This window comes from Hyalella azteca, unplaced genomic scaffold (assembly GCF_000764305.2).
Source record: "Hyalella azteca isolate HAZT.00-mixed unplaced genomic scaffold, Hazt_2.0.2 contig2189, whole genome shotgun sequence".
NCBI lineage: Eukaryota > Metazoa > Arthropoda > Malacostraca > Amphipoda > Hyalellidae > Hyalella > Hyalella azteca.
This window is the reverse complement of record NW_025932473.1, coordinates 43,090-48,684: the sequence shown is the minus strand read 5'-3', so window position 1 is coordinate 48,684 and position 5,595 is coordinate 43,090.

The window sequence follows — 5,595 nt, the reverse complement described above, 5'->3', positions numbered from 1 at the left end:
AAGAATTTGTAAGATTTTTAAAAAAGATGAAAGTCATAAATATGTAGATGTAAAGGCAGTAAAGCTGATATTTCAGAATAGATAATATTATAAAAGTTGGTGTAATTTGGCATAAGCTTTTCTTTTATGCAAGTTTGATTAAAATTAAAGACCAGAGCATGCTTTTTATTAATATTCTTCTTATTTGTTTTTTCAATTACCTACCTAGTCAAACAAAATTTCATGCTTGCACCAGACCACTGAGACCAGGAGATCAAAAAGCAGGTTACCAAAATGACATTTTAATGAATTGCATAGTTTTGAAAAAACAATTTTCATTATCAAGCAGGTGAAGGTTTTGCAACACTTGAAATCATTTGGCTAATGAAAAATAATAATAATAAGATTATTAATAAAAAGCATGCTCTGAGGCCTGAGCCTCTGGAGAGTCTGGTCTTTAATCAAACATCAAACTTGCATGTTATCAAAATGAATACTTACACGGATAATTAATAAAAATTTTACAATGAAGTTACAAATTGACTTAATATTTCATTAATGTTAGTCAGTACTCACTACTCAGTAGGGAGTGGAATTGATATAGGTATACATATATACTGGTAGCCTGGTAGGTGCCAATCCACAGAGGAGGTCCGAGGGACAGACCCCAAGATTACAGACCTGTGATAGGTGGTAGACTGGTAGGCTGGTAGGGGTAGCTATACAAATTTAGCAGGTAATTTTTCATTTAGCTAGTGGCAGGAATCCTAAGAAAGACTTTTGCATGATGAGGAAAGATTTTTAAATAGGTATAAATATAATACCAAAATCAATGTTTATTTCCAGTTTTCAGAAACATTTGGAAATTTCTTATCGAGAAGAACTAGGTAGATCATACGCATAGCAGTCATAGGTGCCTAGTTAGGTAGCCGGACCGCCGGTGCCCGGTAGCCTGGTAGGTACTGTCAAGTGTCAATCAAATCGAATCAATAATCCATACTGGTTAACTCAGCTGTACCTAACACATACTGGTTAAATGGTTATTAATACATTATACATAACACAAAAACAGCATGCACAAAAGGACAAAGGACATCAATCAGGGTAGGGATATGGGCAATGGACAATTGGACATTACAAATTTTATGATTGTTATGGGCTTATGGCCAAATTGCCAATGTGCACTGTGCAGAAGCTGAGGCTGAGAAGCGCGATGATTGACATGGAGCCTGGAGGTCGGACGTTGAAGGAATGTGTAAATTGTGTATTAGTTGCAATTGTTGCAGGCTTGCAGATGCAGGGACTTTGGAATTACATGAATTTGGCCAGTTGAACAGTTCCAATGTTTACCAGAGTCCAGACTCAAGACTGTTTAATACTTAAGAACTTAAGGGGCCTTGGCTATGGTAGTAGTAGTGTAGTACTAGGCTACTAGCCTACTGTCTAAATAAGGTCTTCAGTTTGTTTCAAAATTAATGTTAAATTGTTCAACAACTACGGACTACCCGACTACCTAGGTACCTAGCCAGAAGCCCCAGTTCTTAAAGCCATTTCTTGCTTGATTATATTATCGTGTTTTCCAATAAGAATTCTTACTTCTCTTCGAATTTTGCGTCACTTTCGAGATACGAACGTGCACACACAAGCCAACGCCACTTTAGTTTATGCTGCGCATAACTTTTGTGTTGCTAGTGTTACAGTGTAATACTGTAGGTAGTGTATACGTATTGTATTTTCACCCTCACACCCTGGAACTCCGAAATGCAGTCAACTCTGGTATAATTCCCCAAGCAATAGCCTCCTAGTCCGCTCTTTACAGGTGACACCTACGGTATGTCCCATCTCCCATGGTTGAATTAATATTTATTAATTCAACCATGGGTATGCCCCCTGCGAGGTGCGGGCCTAGGTTGACTCCTATATCCTAATTTATATGTTCGTCTCCCTCCAAGAATCAGTAGTCGATGATCTCAAACTCAAAGAATGGTTCGCTCAACCCAACCCGAACATCAGTACCAATTTTTCATTGTTAGTTGAGAAGTGGTCAAGTAAGTTAAGTAATTGTGGTTTCTGCGTTGATTAATAAGTAAAAAGTGCTGCATTCTGGCATCTGGCCTGGCAACGCTTCTAGATACAGCTGAATTTATACATACTGCTACAACATTGGATTCGAATTTCACTGTTCCAATTAATGCAATCATTTCAATTTCACTGTTCCACCCGGCCACCGCGCTGACTGTGACCAAAACATTGCTGGAATGCTGGCATCGAACCCCAAACTCACTACGTACTCCAATCTTGGTGCTCGGAATTTAACGCATTTGGATCGTTTGTTGACCGAGCAGGTTCTCAGCAGAAAATTGCACTAATAAAGCATCCTAACTTCTACATATGTAGGTCCAAAAACTCCAGTCCAGGTGTAATTATTTGATATGCGGTAGATAGTAGCTGATCTCCCCTTTACAAAATTGGGAGACGAGTCTACAAACTGCGAGATAAGTCCGCCAATTGGGCAAATTTGCCCTCTGTCACCTCGAAGTCGAACATCTCGAGGAATTTAGTTATGTGGGAAGCAGGTGGCCGACAGACTAGAGCTACACACTTTCGAGATGCTCAAAGTACTGTTACCAAGTATTCCATGAAGCCGTCAGATTTCAAATTCCGCACAGTGCTTCCTGCGAGTGAGGGAGTTCCTTGCTCAAGCTCATCCTCACTTCTTCTCTACCTACTACCTAGTACCTGCGCTGTAATGCTAGTTGCGATACGGTGCATTGCAGTTTCTTCATGCAGGATATGTTTTCTTAGATGTGGCTCTGTTAGTGCATCATGAATACCTAATATCCGACGATCATCTCAATCGTGATCTTCGAATATGCATCAATAACCATCATGACAATGAGCTTAGCAATTAATAAAACCACATTGGCGAAACCTGACCAAAAAGAAATGCGGTGCTGATATAAGGGCAAAGACATCGTGTCCTCTCAGTGACTGTAGTCGGACGACTGACCATAAGGCCACCAAAACTTCTTTCGGAGCTGTGTTCTATTCTCCGCTTGATCGGTTAAGGTAATTTTAGTCAATTATCTCTACTATCAACAAAGGAAAACTTGAAATGTAAATGAAATTCAAACATTACTTCACTTTATCACGCCTCTGTGTCTATACGGCCCACTTGTGGAGTGCGCTGCAAAATTTCAAAACTCATGGCACCAAGCACGAACCGAATTGACACGAAGTATCGATTCGGTCAAGCACGATCGCAAAAACAGAACTACAGTAATGCCTCGCCTCACCCATCGCGGGAGTTACGTTCTTGACCTCAGCGATAATTGAAACCTGCCATAGGGAATAAATCAACCGATTATACTGATTCATGTTAATTTTAGGTATCATTATTCTCCGGTATTTTCCCATTGTTATAAGTTTTTACAAACTCTTCCCACTCTCTTATTGCCGATCGAGTTCAGCGACTGTTTAAATCTGCAGATCGACTTGCTAAGAACCCGAAAACCAGCGACGATTCGCGAATGATTCATCTCATTAATATTTTTTGATTGACATCCAGCGATGCTGTGAAGTCGCGGCAGGCGAAGCGCGATGCAACGAGGAATAACTGCATTACATTACATATTATGTAAGAAGGGTAAGTTCTGCAAAGCAGACTTGTGCTAGATTTCAAAAAATTATTATATAAAAGGGTTTTGCGTTAATCCAAAAATTTCTCATAAATATAACATATTTACTTGCGATAGATGATACGTTAATATTGAACGGCGTATTCCGTATTCAAATTCACAATAAGTTCCTTGATGCAATTAAGAACGCATTCACAAGATAATCAATAAAAGTTTGTTTCTATTGAACAAATTTGAAACGTTCATATTGGTATCTTTAAGAAGATCAAGAAATTCGAAATATTTTCGTAATGTTTAGTATCACGTGTAGATCCAGGATGATCATAAGCGTTATTGAAAATAGTCACGAAATTTCGCCTTTCCTAATTAAATTTTCACTCTTTATCCCAGATATCAATGCTTGTCCTTCACCGTGTAGTTATCCACGATTCATTGCAATCTTATGCTACTCAGATGCCACATTTGTCTTCACATCGCGTCGAACGCGTTCAATATGCAAAACCAGTTTTGACAGAAGAATTAAGACATAAATACTGAAGCTGCATGCATGTAACATCCTAAAATTCTAATGTTATTTTTTCATCTCGATAACATTTATTTTGTGTCGCAACTTGAATTCTTGATCAATATTGTATTCATCGGGCATTAGCCGTAATGTGAAGATCATGCCTTCCACTTCTGAAAATGTGTTCCTTCGAGTCATTTCTATTTATATCTCAATTGAGGCTCATGAAGGGAATCACGCTGGCCGTTCGCTTTTTCTTGCATCGTTTAGTATGTCTAGGCCGCTCCACAGGTAGGAATTTACGGTTTCTTGTCGCTCTCGCGCGATGAGTCGCTCCGCCCCATCGTACCATCCGACGTCATGATGCTTACCGAATGTCACAAGATTTGCAATTCACTCATATATTTTTTTTGCGTTAATCCAAAAATTTCTTATAAATATAACATATTTACTTGCGATAGATGATACGTTAATTTTCAACGGCGTATTCCGTATTCAAATTCACAATAAGTTCATTGATGCAATTAAGAACGCATTCACAAGATTATCAATAAAAGTTTGTTTCGATTGGACAAATTTGAAACGTTCATATATTGGTATCTTTAAGGAGATCAAGAAATTCGAAATATTTTCGTAATGTTTAGTATCACGTGGAGATCCAGGATGATCATAAGCGTTATTGAAAATAGTCACGAAATTTCGCCTTTCCTAATTAAAATTTCACTGTTTATCCCAGATATCAATGCCTGTCCTTCACCGTGTAGTTATCCACGATTCATTGCAATCTTATGCTACTCAGATGCCACATTTGTCTTCACACCGTGTCGAACGCGTTCAATATGCAAAACCAGTTTTGACAGAAGAATTAAGACATAAATACTGAAGCTGCATGCATGTAACATTCTAAAATTCTAATGTCATTTTTTCATCTCGATAACATTTATTTTGTGTCGCAACTTGAATTCTTGATCAATATTATATTCATCGGGCATTAGCCGTAATGCGAAGATCATGCCTTCCACTTCTGAAAATGTGTTCCTTCGAGTCATTTCTATTTATATCTCAATTGAGGCTCATGAAGGGAATCACGCTGGCCGTTCGCTTTTTCTTGCATCGTTTAGGATGTCTAGGCCGCTCCACAGGTAGGAATTTACGGTTTCTTGTCGCTCTCGCGCGATGAGTCGCTCCGCCCCATCGTACCATCCGACGTCATGATGCTTACCGAATGTCACAAGATTTGCAATTCACTCATATATTTTTCTCCACGAACTATTTCAATGTGTTATTTCTAAACCTCGATAGGGAGTTATTCTCGCTCTGCATAGGGTTTATTGTGTGTGAATTAAATGATATCAAATCAAAAAGACATAATAGCATTAGTGTTGTGGAGGACGACTACGTGTAAGCGCCTGCGGCAATTGGCCACGTGCAGCCGTGACCGCGACCACTGGCCCTGGCGTCATTTGACTTGTG